Source organism: Ixodes scapularis, unplaced genomic scaffold (assembly GCF_016920785.2).
Source record: "Ixodes scapularis isolate PalLabHiFi unplaced genomic scaffold, ASM1692078v2 PGA_scaffold9__187_contigs__length_104089568, whole genome shotgun sequence".
In the NCBI taxonomy this organism is placed as follows: Eukaryota; Metazoa; Arthropoda; class Arachnida; order Ixodida; family Ixodidae; genus Ixodes; species Ixodes scapularis.
In genome coordinates this window covers 20,259,102-20,280,932 of record NW_024609884.1, presented here as the reverse complement: position 1 = coordinate 20,280,932, position 21,831 = coordinate 20,259,102, and the positions used below count along the sequence as shown (strand labels likewise).

At 48.2% G+C, this 21,831-nt stretch overlaps 1 protein-coding gene across 2 annotated transcripts in view; it reads right to left on the bottom strand.

Moving 5' to 3' along the window:
• The window catches only part of LOC8037048 (BTB/POZ domain-containing protein kctd15-like), a 126,765-nt gene that overhangs the window by 30,761 nt on the left and 74,173 nt on the right, over nucleotides 1-21,831 (bottom strand). The window lies entirely within an intron of this gene.

The following is a 21,831-nucleotide window of genomic DNA, read 5'->3' as shown; positions in this document are numbered from 1 at the left end:
GATACTGCACCTTTTCAAACCTTGGATGTGTACACTTAAACTCGCACTTGGCCGCATCTTTGTTGGAATTCTACCATCATGCATACGTAACGGATGCTTAAAGTTAAAGCGGAGAAGGCGCCGGTTGACTGAGAATTCGGTTGCACCTCGGAAGATCCCCGGGTGGTCTCTAGATTCATCCTGAGTTCTACGCTGGGGCATGCCAGGTGCCCTTCATTGGTGTGGGTACGTAAACTCCCCCCCCCCCCCCCCCCCCCCCCAATTTTGTTTTAATGTATGCTGTGCTGCCTCTGTTTGCTGTACCCCGTGCACTCCGCGATACCGTTAGCATAAACAGATCATTGCCGTTTTTTGTTTTTTTTCTTTCTTTTTTTTCTTTCGATATTGAATGAATGTCATAAAAACTACTACAGTGGTAGAAAGTGCCAAGTTGGGGCAGTAACCTAACGGGTCAATTTTAACACCCACCGGATACCCTTTCCAAGAGAAATGCCAAAATGCGGCGAAGCCATGTTGCTCGCAGTGTCGCGCACCTACTCCGAAAGGGAAAGGGCCCTGTGGGGGGAATATTTGTTGGACCCCTCTCGCTCGAGGCGAGCGAGTTCGCACCTCTGGCGCTGTTGGGTGCTCTTAAAGCGCGTTGAAGGCTGCCCTGGGCGGTTTCCGGCTTTCCCGTCACGATCGACCGTCGACCGACCACAGCCGTCGCCACCGCAATAAAAATACGTTTATTTTATGTCTTAACTAACCCAAACGAGCTGCAATTACCGGTTAAGTGCGGATTGCACCCAGAGCGTTGGCCGGGTAATCGAACCATCAAACTAGTTTCATCTCATTTCAATGAAATTACCGTCCGCCAGGCTCGGGCAAACATGACGTTCTCAGGGGGGGATAGAGAAGCCTAAATTGCCGGCCCTGATTGGCCCGCTTTGTGACCTTGGCATCCCAAGTTCGTCTAAACTGGCACGGCTATAGGCGATATCTTAGAACGTGGCCTCAGGCAGACGCCAAGATTTTCTCAGTTCTATTTTTTCTTTTACCCCTGTTTTTCTAGTTTTTCAGCTTCTCTTTTTGTGTGTGTGTGTGCGTTAAGCTCGCCTATTCTCGGGTGCATTTTTATACCATCTTGTGCTTGCTTTAGACATTACTTTCACTTCAATATTTTAGTGGCAACTTTGGAGGACCAAAAGTGACTGCAGGTACGGTGTTGACTCTCTTAAATAGGAAGTAAAAAAAAAAGTTTGGTCAGCTTAAACGTTTATTTTCTGCAGCTACATTTTTGCATTCATTACATTTCGATTAAATAAGAAATCTCTGTAATTAAATTCAGAGAAGAGAGTGAGAGTGAAGAGAAGCGCCATCCTTCGAATAAAGAAAGTTTACTGAAGAAATCATGCTGCTACTTGAGTTCTGTATGGCGAGAGAAATTAGTTAGCCGAGTTTGAAACGTTGTGAGGGCATGCTGTTGGATCATTTGTTTTCTTTCGTCGATTTATTATGAAAATAATTTGCCAGCTTGCCTGCATTTTCACACCTTCTTTGGAAATATGTTTCTATCATTTTATTTTTTATTTCTTTGTTTAGCCTTTTCCTACGACCTAGATACACCCGCGACTAGGGGAAAAGGTATGAAAACGATATTCTCTCCATTGTTTCTTTTTTTGTTATTTTTTTTACGCTCCCGTTTTACGTATACGCGTAGTGGAACGACAGTTTAGTGTTGACAGCACGCGATCAAAACTTTGTATTCGATCGAGACGAGCCTGTAAACGGAATACTATTGTTCCCGTAATCTGATACTACTATTTTCATTCAATCGTTGCGCCCAATGACAGATATAGAATGGACGTCCCATATTGATTTACAATTTATTTTTTATGCAGATACCGGTCACTTAGAACTCTCTACAGCCTCCCCCCGTAGAGGAATGCAGGCCAATCAGGGCCTCACGTAAATGCACACAATGCAGTGATTGACCGGCGCCTGATCGGGTTCGGCCGTCTCTCTGACACGTTGATACGACCAGTCAGACGTTGGGGTCGCGCATCATGAGTACGGCCTGACCGGGCCCCCAGTGGCTATCACCTATTGGGGGGAGGGGGGGGCGGGCAGGTAGGGGGAGGGGGACATGAAAAAAACCCGCGAGGACGCCACTCCGCGGTCATTGATAGGCTAAAAGCCGCTATCCAGGCGTGGGAGTAGGACACTCCAAAACGTGTTTCCAGCAGGCCAAGGAAAGGTTGCGATACAGGTGGCGCAATTGGGCATTCGCCTGCAGAGGGAGGCTGTAGAGAACATATGTGCAGACCTCAAAATGACCGGTATCTGCAGCAAAAAAAAATATTGTAAATCAATATGGTACACCCCTCGTACGTGCTGAAAAATAAATAAAAGAAAGATGGCACAAACTAAAAAAAAAAACTAAAAAACTGCGGAGTTTTTTTATTATTTTATTTTATAAACTTGGGGACTCCTCGATGTCCTGCCTAACCGGCTGGCAAAATAGTGAGTTCTACGACGGTGTCAATATATCTTCGAGCGCATCGTTCTGGCGCAGTAAATGGTCGCCGTTAAGCAATTCACGGTTTAACTGCCGGCGACGGAGGTCAGCGTGTTGAAGATTGATTTCTCACTCTTTAGATTAATGCGGTCGACTGCGTAGGACGCTGATTATCCCTAAGAACATTTGCAACGCAGAAGAAATGAGCTTGGGACTGCGAGGAAAAGTATAACAAAGAGGCGACGAAATACAGAGTGGAGAGCGGAATTCTTTTACGGGACGCAGCTTTTCAGCTACGAATTCGGCACGACTTCGTAAGCTTAATCAGCTGCAAGCCAGGAGATAGATGGCTGCATTTTGGTCTTGAAGTTGACGTTTCACGGAATCTTTTTTTACACCGAGGGACACGACGATGAACCAGCTTCGTCTTTTGGGTTATCGGGCAGAACTCCACAACTCTCGAGATGTGACCACCCACGCACTCCTACGGTGTAATAACCTACGTATTTTCCGTCGTCAATGGGTCTCTGCGATGGCTTTTCGAAAGCGACAGCATACCGATTCTAGCCAGAAGAATTTTCCACGCGCTGTCAAAAGGCCTTGCCAGAGGCTACAGGTGATGTCTTTGTCAACGGTTCCGCAGAAAGAAAATCCACCATCGTTTCGACCATACACTTTCCGCGGCGTTATTGCGAGGAGCGGCCGGCTCCCCGATGCGTATCTCTCTAACAAAACCCACAGCGCTCTGCCGACATTCAGGGAGGTCCGACGGGAGGCGCGGCGTTCGCGGTCAATTGGCAGGTGGGCCAAACGCTCGCGCTAGCGGTCGGCAATGCATCCTGCACGCCACCGCGTTACGAGCAGCACAGTGCCGCAGACAACGTTGGCGGAGATTGCGTGTGTTTTCTTTCCGCGCCGTCTGCATTACTCCTTTTAAGGAACAGGGGCGCATTTCGACGCGATCGTGAAGTCACGAGCGTGGCTTCGGCGTCGTCACGATGCAGCCTCTATTAGGGCCCCAGGCTGTCGGGGCCCGTCCGCCGTGGACAAGCTCTTTCCGGCACAACGCTTTCGGTTCTGTCTGGGAGACTCTCTCGCCCGAAATTTCGTATACGTTGCACCGGTTACACTCGGCTGGTTGTGCACGGGTGAGCGTTAGATTGAGCACGGAGGGCTCAGCGAGGAAAGGTCGGTCCCTTAGGTGAGCATCGTTATATCTTCATTTTACCTTAAGCTAGTAGTGAAGGATTTGAGCTAAGAAATCCTTGTCGAATGTGTATCGGCTCGGCGAGCGGAAGCAGCCGGTAGAGCAATGAGCTCGCGCAATGGTATGGATGCCGGCGCAATGATAGACTTGTGCCCATGGAGACAACAACTCTCGAAGATAGCTGGGTGCATCACACCGTATCGACCGTGTGAACAGTGTGGACTTCATTCTCCGGGGACTAGATGGCGACCACGATATTTCGTCTTGGCTGGGGACGTATCATATGATTACGCACCATGGCGCGTCACTGCGCCCTTTTCTAAGGTCATGGACACTCCCACAGTATTGGAGTCCCTTTGATGGCTCGTAGCGTCATCCGCGGTTCATCGAATGGTGAAATGGAGTGCTGTACGCGTTCAGCGGGTTCGTAAGGTATCGGTGCAGTAAATAATCAAAATATATTCGCGTAAAGAAACTTTTCTTTTATTAGCGAGTTTTACGTGTCAGTTCTACGACGAAGGTTTGAAGAAAACCGCTGAATTCCATGTCTGTTGAATGTCGGTTCCTGTTGCTTTTCCTTGGCAGGAATTCGACATCCATGCATGCAGCGGAATCAAAGCACGTACACGCATCTTGCACTTGAGGCAGAGCAGGTCTATAGTGTCTCAAACTGCCGACCTCAGTTTCTACGGTAGTCCTTGGTTTAAATTCTCATCGAGGCAAGAGATACTTCAGCGATCACTGTAGCTGGTCTGCCACGAGACATTGCGTTTCCGAGAGCAGTACCTTACGCGAGTCCCCTTGCGGGTCTCTCAGAGTGAATCACACACATTACGCGCATCGATATGCTCGGTCGAGGCAAGTGAATTCAGGATAGAGAAAAAAGGCCTTTACCACAATGTTCCCGCGGGGCAGGTGCGGAGTGCTCCATGGGCCCCTGAACGAGTTCTCAGCGACCCGCAAACTATTTTATTGACTGCGCTAGATTAAATGATCCAGCAGATAAGAAGGCTCAGGACGTCTGGAAGCGTCGCGGTATTATATCGTTATACTTTTCTTTCGTCCTGTTAAAGACGATGAGTTTCATCATTGCGACCTGCGAAATGCAAGTCGAAGGTGACGTGCGCCCGAGCGTACTGAAACAAGGTCGTCTGCTGAAGTACTCTCGTGTATGCATCGCATACAAATGAAAATCTCCGTAATGCGACATTAGAGCGCAGCTCTTGAGGTATGTTGATTTTGTGAATATAACGTGGTAGAGAATTTGAGGAAATATATATATTCACTCTCTTTTTGATTGAGAAGATTGACAAGTGCAGCCGGGGTAATATTGTATACGAAGTGTGGAGAAAGAGTATATTAATTTATTCTATCAAAGTTAGGGGAAGGGAAAGGAAAAGAGAGCTGGCGAAAAATTGGGCCAGGAACGGGGATCGAACCCACAACCTTCGCTTATCCGGGGCGACGCCTTAACCGATAAGAGTCGGACCATTCCGGCCACTGATTTCGGCGGACTCAATGTTTTACCACCTCTCTGTTTTACTCTTAGTTTCGAATTCGCTAACTGGGCAAACGACAGCCCTTGCTGATTTAAAGGGAAACTCCGCTCAATCCCAAAGATTTCGGACTAATGAGTGATTTCTCATAAGCCCTACTAAAACGCACTACGTCATTTTGCCTCCCGAAAAATGGGACATATAATTTTAAATCTAATTTTAAACACGAGCAGAAATCGAAACCGAAACTTCAGCTCCGTCGGCAACATTGGCCTCGGGCCGCTAAGAACATGGCTATCACGTGGTGCGAGACTTGACGTGTTCCTCTACGCAACGACGGGCGGGATTGGGACAGCTAGGCGTGCGTCAGGCCCAAGGGTCGTCTGCACTACACTCTTCACCACGTCTTGGTGTCTATGGCATTCGACGATGTCTACACAACTGCGGCATTAGTCTGCACACGTAGTGTCCGTAGTGTGGACGAAACTTCGAGAGACAATAATCACGAACGGTGAGACGATGACGGCTGTTGTGACGCGGGAGACGGCGGTAACGGCGGGACCACGGCGGGGCGGTCAGACGGCGCGCAAGAAGCGCGCTGCGCAGGCGAGCACGGTAATCACGTGGACACCGCTGAGCGCCGCGAGGAAACGTTGCTGACGTCACCCGTTACGCTTGCCGGGAGGAGTCAAAACAAGCAAAAGGGGGCAATGGGGATGACGTTTAGCTCAATGTTGGCTACATCCACGCCGTAGCCTTGACTGCTCTGTTGGTTTCGCCTCGATTCGCCCGCTCGAGTCAGCCGATTTCGGCAACTTGGAGAGTTGCAAAGTTTGCCGGACCGTTTAAGAAACATTTAGACTGAACGGCGTCGTCTTAATATTTGACGTGTGGTCTTCCTAGGCGATACTGAAGGGGACTCCATTGTTTTTTGTTTTTTTTTAAACGAAAATGAAGCGGAGTTGCTCTTCTGAATTGCGGCAGTGACGTAGCACGTCACTTCAGCTTGCAAATGTCGGAAAGGGTCCGTCTTCCACTTCTAATGTATTTAACCAACCACTTTGATGTAATAAATTTAATAACCACATTCTTCGCTTTTGTTAATATATATATATATATATATATATATATATATATATATATATATATATATATATATATATATATATATTGTTCATTATCTTTTTTATTTTTTTTTTCTTTCGTTTGAGGCTCGGTTACGGTGGACGAGATGGGTAGGGTGGAGCCTACCTTCCCCATAATGCAACGCGCGCGGTGTTTGTTCAACGTGAAACGTTTTTGGCTAGTTGCTCCGGATTTCGGTGAAGCCGCATCTCGTGAAGTTGTGGCCTGTGACGTCACATGACGTCACAGTTTCACCACTAAATTTAGCTGGAAAATTGACGCCACGTGACCTCAACGCCAAATCAGTTTCTCCGCTAGATTTAAAGGGGAAAATATTGTCACATGACTTCATCTCACGTGACGTATACACGAAGTCGGTTCCCCGCGAAATTTAGCGGGAAAACTTACGCCACATGACCTCAACACCAATTCAGTTTCCTGCTAAATTTAGCGGGAAAAGTGAATTGGTGCTGAGGTCATGTGACGTCAGTTTTGCCGCTAAAACATTTGCGAGTAAACTGAATGCGCAGTGTTGCATTATGGGATATCACAGACCTACATACCAATTCAGGTTGTTATTTAGCGGGGAATTGAATTGGTGCCTGTGAGGTCCCATAATGCAAGCGCCTAAAAGCTACGCTCTAAAAAAAAAAAAAAAAACTGTCACGCGCGCTTTGGTTGGTTGCGTTGGCGAGATCAACTTTCACCGATTCCATTTTTTCTACTTTCGATGTGTCTTAATAAATGTTCAGATGCGTCTTTGCAGAAATATTCGCAGCGCCTTAGATATGCATTTCGATCAATTATTCCAGGTACTTCAACCACAAGTTTAGATAACGTGGAAACCAGAACTTCGCTACCTTGCCGCTCAAAACGCTTTTATTTATTTATTTTTTTTCACGTCATTAGGGCACAGTTACGTGACAACAGGGATCATGTGACCACCTACGTGCCCCCTCGCTTTCACTCCTCTCCTCCACCCCCGGCCCATAGGTTGCGCCGTCGCAGTGGGAGCCGTTTCGTGGTTTCGCTCTAGTTTCTGATGGTGTTGTCCACGTGTTGTCGATGTTGTGTTGACGTGTTGACGGAGTCATGTGTTGCGTGCCTAAGAAGTTTCGGTCCTAGTTATATCTTCAGCGTGTGTGCGGAACTGGCTCGGATGTTGATGCTTTCGGACGTGACACGCTCGGCGGCGATGTTCTGAGCTCGCACGACATTTTGAAACTACAACAAGGGCGAGCTGGATATCCCTTTGTATTGCCTGCACGTAACACATGTAAGTGCGTACACTACGTAACACTGAGAAATTTGGCACGCTTTTTGTGCCTCCATATCGTGCGAACGCGTCTTCGTACGGTTGCAGTCTCGCCTTGCATTTGACTCCTGCCCTGTTTTTGACCGCGTGTCCCGAGTTCCTTGTTTAGGAACTCGGGAACAACGAGTCGGGTTAACTACGAAACGATCGAAATGTTAAATAAAAGGTCGTGAATGCAAACACTGCTTCCTTGAAGTCTCTAGACCGGTACGAACATACGAAAGTTATGGCGCGGTTGCACGAGATCCACGCATTTTCCCATCAACTCAATTTTATGACACAATATTCCGCTCCTTTGTCTATGCAAAACACGTGAAATAAATTATGAAAAGCAACGGTGCCACATTCTGTAATGTTGGGCTCAACCAAAGCAAACTTTACGTGCGGTCTGATAGCTGATGTAAGAGAAGTCTCCTTCTGCATGCCTCGTCACTTAAAAGCCAATAAAAACTGCAGTCCATTGCACATGTGTTTTCTGAAAATGCGTGTTGAACCGTGACGCCGCCTGCAAGCAAAATATTTGTTTGTTCGCCATGGATTTTCGATCACTTTAGTCCTAACTCCCATGCTCCAAAGTTCGAGATGTCAAAATAAGGAGAAACAAATATTTTGACGGGGGACGTCAAAATAATTTTGAAAATAGTAAAACGAACCGAGAAGGTGAGGGAAGGGAGGGAGTGCGTAGGTGGTTACGTGATCCCTGGTGTCACTTAACTGCGCCCCGACGACGTGCACAAAAGGCGTTCCTTGCCGCTCACATGGTGGTTTCGCGGTTACCGCGATATTTTCTCCACAAAGAAACGAGTTGTTCTCTCTCGGTATACATCTCTGCCCCTCAGCCGCTCATGAAGGGCACCATGCCCCGCTTCGCCTTTGGAGCTCCGATGTAACCTCGCACACTTGGCCGGACTCTCTCGCAGAAGGACGGACGGTGATAACAAAACGCACATTGCCTCTAGCTATTTGCTAAAGGTGGCGCAAATTCTGCGAACACTTGCGTCAGCCGCTCGTATACTACGCGTATTTAATCGTAATGGCGGCGAGAGAGAGAGCAACGGTTGATCTGCTGCGGCACCCGGGAGGGCGGGTTGCGTCCCACTAACCGAATCGGAACGTGATGGACGTTTGGACGCTCGACTTGGGGTCCGCTCGGGAGCCGCGCGGATCACCGTGTGCGCCCCCGGCTCCCGGGAGGCGTATTGGCACGCTTCGGAATCCGGCTGCCCCGTTCGTGAACCGCCATCGTTCTTGGGTCGGCCTGCAAGCAGAGCCACGGGGGGGCAGGGCGAACCCCAAGGCCGCCCCGTATCTTTCATCTTCGGTGCCAGTGCGGCCGAGGGATGCTCGCCGCCTCGGCCGACGTCCGCCGAGAACGCACCCGAGGCGCCGAGCGCCGGGGCAAGACAGAAACGTCCGGGCCGGGGAATGCGCGCCACCGGCGCTCTCCTTGCGCTGTCGTCTCTGGCGGCTAATTGATGAGCAGCGCCGGTAAGCAAAGTCAGAGTTACGACTGCCGGCGAAATTGATTCCTTTCGATTTGTTATTATAGCTCGGCGGAGGAGCCGGAAAGGCAACGACAGTCTTGCGAAAGTAGTATACTCTTTTCATGGAGAGCTCTATCATCCCCGGAGTTCTTCGCCTGTGGATTATGCGTGTTCTGGATTTGCAGTTGTTGCCTGGCTGCGCCACTGAAGCTATATGTGTGATGACGCCAGAGATGGCCACATTAAGCTTTCAAAAATTAATTAAATTACAATACTAAAGACTCCCTCATAACTGCAAAAATGTAATTAAATTACACAGACTGAAAGTGATGACGTTGCCTTACAATTACTTCCCAAAAGTAATGAAATTACTTTTCAATACCTTGAGGCAGTAATTCGTGCATATTTTATGTGCAGTATATATACCAGAACTCAGGTACTCTGTTTACGCCGCAACAAGTCAACCTCATACTCCTCAAAGTGAACCATATTGAACAGTCGTTCCGCTCGCGTACACGGAAGAAGTGTTAAACAAGAAGAATAGCTTCTTTTTTGGATGCAACTTAAGTCGGGCCATGGGAGCTCGTTCTTACAAGAAATCGTCATTCGAAACGTTTTCCTTCCGACTCGGACGCAGTCTAGTTATTTTCGCTCAAGCTCACTAGTTGACGCATTTCCCGGCATTCCTCTCGAGGAGTAGTGTTCCGAAACCCCCGAATATTCCAAGTTATTGCGCATTGTCACACAAGGGGGCTTTTGCTGGGCAGACGCGTTGCCAGTTGAGGAAAGGGATGGCGCAAACCTCTTAAAACGTGTATTTTCCAAACAAACGGGTGGCGACTTTTCCCGACTACAAAAAGCATCTACTTACCTAGGCCAAGGCTACACTCTTACAAAAAAGCTGGTAAAAAGCTAGTAACTGCAGGCGTTACTACCTTTTTCTGACCGTTACTACCTCTTTACTAGCTATTTAGTACCCCAAAGGCACGGACAAGATGGCGGCGTCTGCTGCATCGGATGCATCGCCCATGGCCAGCGTTAGCGACGAACTTACTGTTCCGGAACGCAGGGGGAGGTATCCACACACAATAGTCGCATCAAATATTGTGGGAGGGGTAATGTTTGAGGGTTGGAGCTGACGTTTGTAACGATTGCAACCTCCGTTCCAATACGTCGGGGAAGCCAGCGCAGCCGCGAGCGCTGCCAGGGCAGCCAGGCGGCAGCCATTGTAGATGCAATGGTCATGTGGCTTCTGACTTTCTTTCGCGTTGGCATTCTTTTGAAAGCGTTTATATTTTCATTTTGGTTTTAACTGGGATGAAAATAGCCACGTAGCACGTGATAAAAGAATTTCCGAAGACAACTAAGATTTATTCTTTTTTTTATTTATTATTATTATTATTATCCTATTCTTTAAAATATATGTTTCTCTTTCGCAAGGGACTCTTGGCAACATTGTCCGAAAGCAGGTTTTTTTTCTCCTTGCTCAAACCACCCAAGGTCATCCTGGTGAGGGGTGATATCCCACACCGCCTGGTGGTAGTTACGGAATTGCAAAGGGTAAGCAAATTGGCGAAGGGAAGAAATCGTAGTTTTGGTTCTTAATTTCTAGGCAAGGTGGGGCAAGCTACCGCCCCATATTACCCCATATAAAGGGTACGGCCGTTACCATCAGAGCCGTATATTTAGAGAGTTTGACCACTTATTGGGAAGTATAGGAGACAAATCAGGAGGCGCCATTGGCCGAAAGCGGGCTGCGTGTGTTCCAGGGCGTCTTCACAAATACGAATGTGGCCAACCAGAAGCCGGAAATAATACCCTGGCGGTGGTCGCGAGAAACAAACTTAATAAGTGCATCGGAGTAACTCTCAGGGATTGAAAATATGGTGCACGGTGATGTTTCAATCACGGTCATCCAAAATCCTGATGGAAGACTGCGACTAGCTGAACGATCGACATAATTCGCACGCCAGGCGCCGAGGGCCGAGAATCTGTCGTCCAAGCAGTCACACTCTGTCCGAGTAAAAAAGGGTTGAACGGCCACATTCGTTTCTTACATCTTTCTGCATAATCATGATCGAAACGTCACGTGCACCCTATTTTCAGCCATGAAGGGTTACTAAATTTAACTCTTACGCACTTTTTAAAGCCATACTTGGGTAGTAATTCAATTACAGGAAGTGAAATACTGTAATTTAATTACCCATTTGGTAATTTGTAATTGTAATTAATTACTTTTGGCGAAAACGAATTGCAATTGTAATTTAATTACTTTCTAGCGTCAGTAATTGCAAAATTTCAGGCAAAATTACAACTACTTTTGCAAAACATTGCGGCACCGACGGAACCTCTCGAAAGCCTCAGCGCTCGCACAAGCGGCCTAGCACTCGGTGACGCACTCGCACACATAGACACTCATGCACATGCATGAACAACAAAAATAGCCCGTAGCGTTTTTTTTTTGTTTTTTTTTTATTTATTACATTGCGGGGTGAGAGACAATTCTCTTTGAAGCCTACCTCAACGGCGCAGTGTAGCGCTGTCTGCGGTGCGAGCAGAAGAAAATAGCGTAAACATGCCAAAATATTGACAGAAAAAAAAATTTAGCTTGAGCTTTCAGCTGAGTTTGGGAATTTTAATTGTCTATGAATTTATCTTTCTTTTCTTTTTTTGCCAGTTTTTTACGTCCGTCTTTCAGTACTGTCGCATATTTGTATCTTTGTATTATTTCAAAGTTTATTTCCTGGTGGTTTTACTTCGGATATTATTTGCATACGCATTTTGGAGACTGACCTTGCACCTGTGAATAGTGTCGCCAATGATTCGGGAGCCCCGATTTGGTTCTTATGTATTTCTGAGCCATTATAATTTCAACTCGATCTAAATCATTGTGGTCGTATTAGCGCGTGTGAATTTTAGTTCTATATTAACACTTTTAAAATATTATATATGACTAATTGTTGCATTTGTATTGGCCTGGCTAACAAGTCTGTCAACCCATTTTTTTCTTTGGCGATCTTCCAGCATATGAACTAATTTATTATTGTTTATTAAAAATATAAGAACGCATTACTTTATTTCCCCAAGCTGTCAAGTTCTATCATGTATTTAACAAAATTCATAAAAGGAAAGTACAATACGTGACATTTATGCTGCGATGCTTAATTAAGCCTCCACAAACATTAAGGCAAGGAATGAACAAATGTGTTGCGTTCTCTACAACTCGTTTTAACTTTTAAGTTTTATGGCCCAAGTCAGGTCGGTTTCAGAAATAAATAATTGTAAAGTAAATGAATTACTTTTTAAAGGTAATTTGTAACTGTAATTAATTACTTTTCACGTAGTAATAATTGTAATTTTTAAAGCAAATTAAGTGTAATTGTAATTAAATTACATTTTGGAAGTAATTTGCCGATGTATGACTAAAGCCATATGCCAGTGATTAAAAATGTTTCTCGCTACCACCGCTAGGGGATTCGGCTTCTGGTTGGCCAAGAGAGCATGTCAAGCACTCTTTCTGCGTCTGGCGCACGCCCTGGCTCTGCCCGCGCCTCGCATTGACCAGACTCTCTCTATACACGGCTCTGGTTAGCATCCACCCATCCATCCATCCATTGGACCAGTCGGAATTTGCGAGACGCTAATTTCTGCAATGCAAAGCTGCCGTTTTTGCCGTGTGCTGTTCTCGTGTTCCCGTGTTGGAGTGCATAGTTTACGTTCGTGCGCCCGACTGGACGAGTGTGCGCCTGAACGTAGACTGCTCTGAGGATAGTTCTAACGAGCCGGAGACAAGTGTCCGCTCGTCACCGGATCCGCCGCTCCACGGTGATCGTTCAGCCGGTTCAGTGGCATAGGTTTCGCCCTCCAAGAAGCTTCGCTGCTTCGCTCCTACTTGACACTGGGAGCGTCTTCTTCGCGGTCTGTGTGTCCTCGGTGGTTGAATGATGGGGGGCAGGGGCCTGTCAAGCTGCAACTGCTTTTTTTCCCTGCTCTCCACACTCCTTTGGAGTGAAAATAAACGATTATATTATTATTATTATAATGATTCTGATTGAGCTGTCTTCGATCGTGACAGTGCACTGTCACGACCGTTGATATACGTCGTAAATAGTGTATCTAACTTTATGGCGCATTAAAAAATATGCTTTGGCATTCTACGAGTATTTTTTTTTTAATTTGCTTATATCTTACTCAGAAACGCGAGCATTCGTCAGTGGACCACAGCCAATTTAAGATGCAAGCTGCATGCGGTATTAATTTTTGAATGCATTTCTGTCGCGCACCGCGCGAAAGGAGTGCAGCACTTCCGTCGAACTCACCGTCAATTACAGCCTTCTTTCGACACGAATAAAAAAAAAAAAAAAAAAAAAAAAAAAAAAAAGAACAATCTCTTGCCGACGGCGACCTCATTCGTTTTAATTCTTGATGAACGTAAGCCATAAGAACAACAACGCGGAGTTAGCGTCATGACCGACTCTTGCCCTGTCTGTTGTGGGCGCACATTTCTGAAAGCCAACTTCGTCGAGACATGCTGGGATATTTTGTTCGATGCTCGATCACGTCGGTAAACTCTAAAAACGTCATTTTCACGTGCAGCTACTTTTTCGCAGAATGCGAGGAGAGGCAAGCATAGTGATCCGAGCATAAATCTTAGAAAATTACGATACTTGGAAAAACGGATCTGTTAATTTTTGCGGTGCTTCGCTGCAAACTGCGTCAAAAAAAAAAAAAAAAGACGTTTTTTTTAAAATTAATTATATCACTCTGATTTAATTGAGACCATTCCCTCACTTAGCCGTTGGTGGTAGCGAAACGAGCCCGCCTTGCTTCTCCGTCTCTAGTCGAACGCTGCCCTGTTGCGAGGCGTTGTGAAGACGACCTTTTTCTTGCGAGGCATTCTGAAGACGACTCCCAGCAAGCGCATGTCTTCTATCATCGCATGAATGAATGGATGGATGGTTCGGAGACTGTACCCTTTGTATCCAGTGGAAGCCTTCACCATCTAGCCCAGAAACATTTACACCCCTCACCTTTAAATATCTAAGCATTGCGTGTCTAGTTAAATCATCTACCCTATCAATTTTGTGTGTTATCACGCTTCTCTAGACCTTCTCCACCAATCTTTTAACCTACTTTTTTTTTTTTTTATTATTATCCTTTTTTCCTACGTACATTCATCCTCGCCAGCCAAACCCAGCGCTCTCGCCAAATCTGTTACCTTTTTAGTAACGTCAGGGCGAAGCCCCGTGCACTTAAAAACCACATTTTTCTAGCTTCTCGCTATTTCTATGGCATAATGCACATTTGTGTCTATCTCTTGAAATGCAGCCATGTATGACTTTGTCACCCACGGTTTCGCCTCAAACAGTAAGAAGGTTCCCCATGAATTCTCAAACACCTGTGCCTTTCTTCTGTCCTGTTTTTGTGACCTGTACATTTCTAAAGCTGATTTCTTTTGTATTCCTTCCCCCTCCATTTTTTTTTCTTTCTGCTTTTGTTACCCTCTTTTCCACTAAACTAGTCTGCTCAGCGCCATCACTAGTGTGTAGGTCTTTAGATGTCAACTTTCGGGTTCGAATCGTCTATTTTTTTTTTTTTTTTAATGTTTTCGTGTATAGTTTTTGTGCCCACCACGTATCCTTCATTTAAATTAACCTTTGATGAAAGTGCGATTTACTAACTACCCCTCTGCTCCAAAAGGCGACTAGCCGATTTTCCCCTGTACCTCTCTCTCTCTCTCTCTCTCTCTCTCTCTCTCCCTCCCTCCCCCTCCCCCCCCCCTCCCTCCCCAATTCGTTCCCAGCGCCAATGTACCCACGCCCCTTCGTCGAATCTCTAATCCTAATTGAATCTCTGAGCTCAACATCACTCCTGTCCGCCTGACCACTTCATATCTATTACGATTCCTCCGTGCTTCGAGTTTCATAATAGCTGCATTTATTTCCCTTTCCTAATTATACATCTTTCATGTTCCTATAAATACTTTTTTCACTCATTGAGCCATACCTCCAGATATTTGTCTTTTTTACCTGGTCTATCTATTCTATTACAGTATCTCCGTTTTCGGGGTTTCCCTCTTTTCGACGCTAAACACTATCAGTCCAGACTTATCACTAACGAAACTCAGGCCCAAGTTGACCTCTTCCTCTCCACATATCCAAGTTAGTTCCCCCGATCTATTTCGAATATTTGCCATAAGTATTGTGTACTATGACCCCTTTCGAAAGTGTGCCCTGTGTTGAATGATCACTGCACAATTGCGGATACACGTGCATACTTACAATATTGCGGACCTGGGTTCGATTCCCCATCGGAGCTTTGCCCTCTCCGGCGCACGCGCATTCGCTTCATGTTACAGATCAAACATTTTTTTCCATGGGAACTGCCGAAAGAGATGCGCATTTAAGAAAATTAAGCTTTTGCCCAAAAGTGCGATCCACGCTGGGATACTGAGCCCGTTGAACGCCGTACCGAGTAGATGGCATTTCTGGGTCAAGCCGGTTCCCGGGAACGTCGTCGTTCGCTGGACTCCATCCGTAGATCGCAGTGATTACTTCTCCGTGTGCACTGCGGGGAAGGAGACACGCGGGCAACCCCCCCACTGGATCGCGACTGACCGGTGGCGTCCGCGGAGAACGGGGCCCGAAGCAGGCGCGCCTTTCTGCCGACCGGAAACTCGGTTGGCCCGGAAGGCCGTCTCCCAATCTGGATTCGTCGACTATTCTGTCGCCCACGGAGGAGCATCGCCACATCGGCGAGATTCCAATTGGAGCCTCGGCCTCTGACCAGATACGATCGGGAGAGTGGGCCATCCAAGAGGCCACTCCGGCCACGATCGAGCTTCGAGCTGTCTCAGGCTGTAGTCCAGATGGTCCTTCGGAGGAACGGCATGAGGTGTCACCTCGCGTCCTCGCCGGCCGCTTCCTTTTGACCTGGCCTCAGCAAATTCGTACGCTGCCTGCTCATCGCGGTCTCGTTAATATTCGAAAGAAGCGAGAAAGGATGGACACTACCCGCGCTGCTCATTGATTCCCAGCGCACGCACGCGCACGCTCCTTTTAACGTTCTTTTTGCTTCTTTACGGCAGCCTCGAAGGCGTCCTGCGAGCCGGTTCCAAGGGACCGGGTCCGAGCGGTGGCAGCAGCCTGCGTGCAGCTGGCGCGCTCGTCGGAGCCGCACCTGTGAGCGCTCTTGTCCGCCCACACCCGCGACGGCCGAAGCTCCCAGGAGGCTCCCTCCCGTACGGCCTCGCCGGCCGCAGCGCTGCGACGCCCACGCCTCGTGGCCGTGGGCTATGTGCGCTCCTCGAATCTCCGCCGTCGTTGTCGTCGAGCGGCGTCCAAATTACGCCACCTTCGCTTCGGGGCACCGTGAAAACCGCGTTCGCTTTCTCCGCCACACCGTCTGCGCCTCGACGTGTTGACGCACCCGCTGATCACGAGACTCTGGTCTTGTCGGGCGGCGGTAGGTGGAAGCGACATTTTAGCCGGACATCCATCAGACCCTCTGCGCGGGGACGTCGAACACACAATGTGTTGGCCAGTCGAAGCTTTCGTTGAGTGCCCGGGGAAAATTTCCGCCAGTGTGCAAGTTTTTCTCGAAATTCGGAGCCTGTGATCCGAAAGTTAGGAAGGAAGGCATGTTTTTTGTCCTGGGCAGACATAGGAGACCTAAACGGCTGCACATAGAGTGGAAGTTCGCTCTAAAGTTGTTTTCTGTGTGTGGAAGCCAAGCCGAGTTTACACTGCTCATATATCATACAAGAAGAGACAGTCTACAGACACAAGGTGTTGCTCGTGTGACAGTAACATTGCTGTCGTACAAAACGTGCATGCAGACATTATATACCGCATCGACCATGCTTCAGGCCTTTCCGCAGATCATCGTGTTGGCAACGAACGTTTGTTTGATGTCCGGGCAGTGCGATTGTGGCTTTATTCCTCAGGTAACGTGTGTGTAGCCAGAGGCAGCTCACAAGGCGGCTCTACAAAACAGTCCCTGCTTCGTAGCGAAACAGAAGGACGCCTCATCTCGCTGAAATCAAAGCAGCCGATCTCCGTGAGGCTCGCCTAGTTATGACGGTTGATGGAGCCGCTTTCTGGTAACTACGATTGCGGTTGACGCGGAACGCACCCCCTTTTATTGTATTCACTATTAGATAGCAATTTCCTTGATATTGTTCTGACCCAAAGAAATTTTAACGCGATAGCGTTTAGGAGCTCCTGTCGCAGAAACTCCGGCCTCGGCGTCGGTGGGACCAAAAATTCCCATAGTGCCACGCGCGCGGCCACGTGTGACATCACACGTGGCTGCGCGCGTTGCATTGTGAGATTTACCCCCTAAATTTGGCGAGAAAATGTTCCCTCCGAATTTAGCGGGTTGATGGGGTCATGACGTCAAGTCACCTTTGACATCAGGTGACACGTGACGCTACCGACTAGACCACGCACACACGCTTGCACGGCTTGGCAACGAGCACGCGTTTATAAGAGAAGGCTTTGCGAACGGGACCCGACAGCGCTATGCCATTCCACTCTTAAAAGCGAAGCTTAAGCGTCCCCCAAGTTTTTGTTGAGTTCGAGGAGGATGTTAGCGAGCGGTGCAATTGTAGGGGCTCCACGCTTTGAAGTATGTAATAGCCCTGTTCTCGTGCACTGATGATTTATCGGTTGCTTCTAGATCCATTCACTAAACACACCTTCAAATGTCAGAAAAAAAAAAGAAAGAAAAAGCTGCCAGGTGCAGTGGGGTTAGCAAAGCGGTGAGGGTGCAGGTAAATTACTTTAAAGGAGCGATGCAACGATATTCAGTTGGAATGTTTTTCGCTTTACACGAGCTTACTGGCACTAGTGGGACTCAAGGATACTCGCACGCAACGCCACTGGCCAAGAAACTCCTTTGTTGCGGTGTGATTTCGAGGAGAAAAGCGACCATTTTCATTCAATCTCTCCTTTGCAAATTTTGATGACGTAACGTGGGTATCGCAGTACACCCATATGACGATATTTGAATGCTGTTCATTGATTGGACCCGAGCATTGCGTAGGCACTCGATTTGGGCTCGTGATAATTACTAGCTCGAGAAGCATTCGGGTAGTGGCCCGTGTCCAATCGCTGCAACGACGACAATAGCCGAGCCATAACAATATCTGGAACTCAGCGCGTGCCCTGTGCTTTGCCAACCCCAGCGCGTGGCTATGATCTACATTGGCGGCATATAATCGGCTCCAGATCACGTGGCCGCTTGTTCTGGCTGCGAGTTGAGGGGGTGAACGCTGCTCGTTTTTCTTCATTTTTTTTCTGGGACTTCTATTGCATGGGGTGAAAAACGAACGCGTGTTTCATAGGTCATTAATGTCAGGGATCCGTTCTAAGTGGTATTTGCGCAATGTACAAAAATTGTTGCATCGCCCCTTTAACGTCCGACATAAAACAAAAACGACGGTCTCTTTTCTCTGTGGCGGAATAATAATTCTGCCCTATTTTGCCTTTGATTTGGTTCAATGGATGGAGAGATCCATTGAACGCATACACTGAAGCGATTGGTGGCGACCGCGCGTTGTGAATAAGCAAGAACGAGCACCACGGCTCGTCACCGTCGATCTCTATCCATTTATTTCTTCCTGCTATCCGCGAAAGACAAAGATTGGTTTAAACGGGCACGCTTCGCTCGGCATCATTAATTTCGCCGACTAAGAGCAAAACCACGGCGGCCTCATTACACGAGTGATGCGATATTATTATATGTAGCACCCGATCGATACATGCCCGACGCCGAAGCGCTCTCCTGCTCGACTTTCGGCACCCGCGAGCAACATCTCGGCCGATCTCCGGGGAGCTCTGCGCGGCACCCCTCGGTTCGCACGTCCACGGCCGGCTTCCGCGGGCGCCGTCCGTGCCATTTTTAGCGCCCGATCAGGGCACGATGGGTTTGGGCGGTGATTCTTGAGCGACGGGCGATTACACTCTAAAATACGGCCATGAGTCCACTTTCCTGCAGAGCACAGGAAGAGCCAATCACGGCGATCAAAAAAAAAGGTCACAGAAAATGTCGAAGCCCAAAATACGCAGGGACAATGAGCGAGTGAAACGTCATGCTCGCGTTTGCGGAAAACTTTCCCGCAAACTTCGAGAAAGTTAACCCGCGTAGGAAAAGTATATACACTCTACAAAATGTTTGTGCGTCTACTTTCCCGCACAACACTCGGAGAGCCAATCACCGCAACTTACGGACGCAGCTCAGCGGATGACAATGCCGAGGGAACGTTTAGACCAAAAAACGCAGTCTGAGTTGGGACATTAAGCAATGCAAAACGTCATGCTTGCATTGCTGAATGTCACAACTCAGACTGCGTTTTTTTGGTCGAAACGTATGTTTCAGAATTGCCATTCTCTGAGCTGCCTCCGTAAGTTGCGGTGATTGGCTCTGCGAGGTGTTGCGCGGGAAAGCAGACTCACGGGCTTTTTTAAGGGTGTAGCCTTTTTTCGTTCGGACTCACAAATCTGACTGCGCATTTATCAAAAAAAAAAAAAAAAAAAAAAGGACATCCGCGTAATTGCGTTTTTTTTTTTCTTCTTTTTTTTATAATACGATGGCCAACTTTTCCACCACGATATTTTACAAATCGAAGCACTATCTCGAGCCACTTCTTAGCTGCGCAGTGGAATCCTCGTGCTTCCTTGTTAGTGATATCGCGTTCAACGGATAACTGGGTGTCCGGGCAAACATTCTTTCGGACCTCGTCATTCGCTGGATGAGTTCCGTAGATCGTACTGATTGACCCACCGGGCGCTCTGTTGTAAGGTTATAGACGCGCACACTTCGTTCTTTTTTTTTTTTAGTACTGAGTAAAGGGCGGGCGTTGCGCAGGGGCGCTTTGGCGCTGCTCGGCGACGGCGCAGCGTGGTTGCGGGCAAACCTTCAATTAGCCGTGCCCGAGGGACGGAGGTCTGGCTCGACCCAGCTATGCTAACAAGGAGCGCGCCGCCAGCCTGGGGTGCCCCGTCAGGAGCGCCGCTCCGGCCGAGATGTATGGGCCGTCCTGCCCAGTGCCACGCGATCCGAGCGATACGCTATCGGGAACCCGCTTCCTCCCATGGCTGCTCTTGGGCAGAGGCTGTCCGGCCGCCCGTACTCACCGACGTCGGCGAGCCCTGCCGGCGGTGGACGGGAGAGACCCTCTTCTGCCGGCACGGCTCGAGCAGCCGCGGACGCTAGATCGTGGCTCGAACGCGACGTCGTCGCACCGTGGTCATTCCGACGTCGATTCGCGCCACTTTGGCTGGCTGCTCGGTTGCGACTTCGCGCGAGGTCGGGAAATCCGCTACCCAACGCGGAAACCTCGCAGCCCGACAGTCCATAAAGTCGCCGCCTATAGGGAATCGAGGAGCTGCTGAGTCGATCGCAGCAGAGACGCAAGATCCCGCCAGCGTCATCACTCAAGATATCCCACTGCTCGAATTTCGTCATTGAGATAAGTAATACGTGTTCCGACACAACTTTTTATTTTTTGTTTTTAATGATTATGATTGGGCCGGTTTTTATGAGATAAGCGTAACATTATGAAAGAGCGCCACAAAGTACCGACACACGGCCGCTATTTTCGACGGGTGGGGCATCGCCCCTTCGGCGCTCGGGAAAAAAAAAAAACACCCAGCGCAGCAAAAGCCTGCGTTCCTTGGGCAGTCGGTGAGTCTAGTTTTTATATGCGTATAATATTCACGCAATCTGCATAATATTTCGCCAGCTGCTCGTTTTACGACAACTACATACCGCGTAACTGATTTTTGTAATATTACAGAGTGCTGGAATACGGGGTCCCAACGCTTTGGGTACCCCAAGCTGCTCGGGGGACCCAAAGTTTGGGGGCGTCCTATTCTAAAACTCTCTATTCGCGGCATGTTTGGAAGAATTACCGTATATATTGGGGGTATGGCCGGTCGTTTCCTGTTGAACAGCTGAGCAACATATGTTTACGTAGGAACTGTTCTTTACCCGAAGTTACCTTTCAATGAGTATTGAATTGTCTTCACGTGCAAGTAGCACATCCCAAAAAGGAACAAAAAAAAATTATTTTGTCTACTGTTTACTGGCTCGGGGACCTACAGAACCAGGTACCTGTGTGCGTTCGTCTGAGTGCCAATGAAGTCATTGTCTAATATCCTTTGAGAACCTATTCCAATAAAAACAGAAAGAGCGCGGTGCTCGTTTCCAAAATGGGCGCCATTAAACGGCGGACCGTCAGTGCAACGAGAAGGCGAACCTCGTATTCATATTTATGAGCGCAGATTTTGCCTCGTCTAAGCGGGTATCCGAGCAGGAGGACGCACTCATTGAATTCTCACGGAGTGCGGCCTGATATATACGAGTTTGATTTACGTCAATGCTTTAATGGCACCGGCTGGTGGAACCTAAGAAGAGAGCGTTCTCCAGATGGGGCCTCCCCGAGGGAAGACCGCCAGTCTTCCGAACGCAGCGTGCCAAAAAGGATTGGGGGGGCTATCTCGAAACAATTGGCCGCGTGGCACGACAAAAGCATCTTCTTGCCGTGCTCGAGGAAGTCTGGCGGCGATCGAGATGACTTATCCAATTAAGTATTTTAACAGTTGGGAGCCGCACGAGGTCTCCACGCGGCCCGTGTCCCTCTGCACCATCGCTTCCCGTTATTGGCGCGTACACACACCCTCTGATTAGCTGATCCGCGA